The sequence below is a fragment of the Etheostoma spectabile genome, chromosome 10 (assembly GCF_008692095.1).
Source record: "Etheostoma spectabile isolate EspeVRDwgs_2016 chromosome 10, UIUC_Espe_1.0, whole genome shotgun sequence".
In the NCBI taxonomy this organism is placed as follows: Eukaryota; Metazoa; Chordata; class Actinopteri; order Perciformes; family Percidae; genus Etheostoma; species Etheostoma spectabile.
In genome coordinates, this window is record NC_045742.1 from 30,174,824 (window position 1) to 30,175,906 (window position 1,083).

Below are 1,083 nucleotides of genomic sequence, written 5' to 3' on the forward strand. Positions count from 1 at the left end.
TTGAGTTTGCATCACCCATGGGACCATTGTCAGAACACCCCTTCTCCAATCCTAAATTTAAAAAAAAAAAAACTTGCAAAGTGCTCAAAACCTGGAAGTGGTGGAAGTTGGTACCCACACTGACCCCCCCCCCCTCTTCTCTTCCTTTAGATTAGGTGTTTTTTTTGTTTTAGGGTTAAATGAATAATGCAATATATTAATTAAAAAGGTGGCGTAGTGTTAATCATTCGCAGTTTAAATACCATATGTTAAAACTTGTCTGAAGTAAATTTAGCAGCTGTTAGCGGTTCCTATTAACACTCCTGATTATCCTTCAGTTGTTTTCAATGCTGTCACCTTCACGTCAACTTATTATTTTCTGTTTCTGACTATGAATACCTCTTTCTTGTGATTGAGGGTGTGTGCTGATCAAATTTAGACTGTGAGTGAGACTGTTTGGACTTTGTAATATTTATTTAATAATTTATTTAAAACACAACAGATTGGTCCCATCAGTTCACCCTTAATTCTGACGTCAATGAAGCCTGAGAGGAAGAGGGAAGAAAGAGAGGAGGGAAATTAGAAGGCTGGGCTTATTCAATTCTAAATGACTCTTTACACTCAGCACTTAACACAGATATGTTCTGGACTTTCTTTTGACTTTGAGTTTGCAAAATGTTGTTTTACAGTAGTCAAGTCCTGACGGAGTGGTATCCCTCTCAGTACACTTTTACAATCAAGCTGGTTGGGATTGCCAATGGAAGACATAATCAGTTCTGAAATCAGTGAAGCAGCCCCAAGCAAGGACACAATACTGAGCAGTGGGAGCTTCACATGCAGAATGCAGAAATCACAATTTAACTCATAGGATCAAAGACCAACTTATCATTTTCATTTTTATCAATTATCCCGTTATAAAGAACTTTTCCGGGATAACCTCTAGATGCTGTTAGGAAAATGTACAAATAGTAAAATGAAACGGTGATGCAACAAAGATTATACTGTGACGTAATACATCAGCTCCTTTGAGGGACCATGGTGAGGTACAACAATGACAAGTAGTGTCGGCCAAATGAAGCTTCGTGAACCAGTGTCTTTATTTTC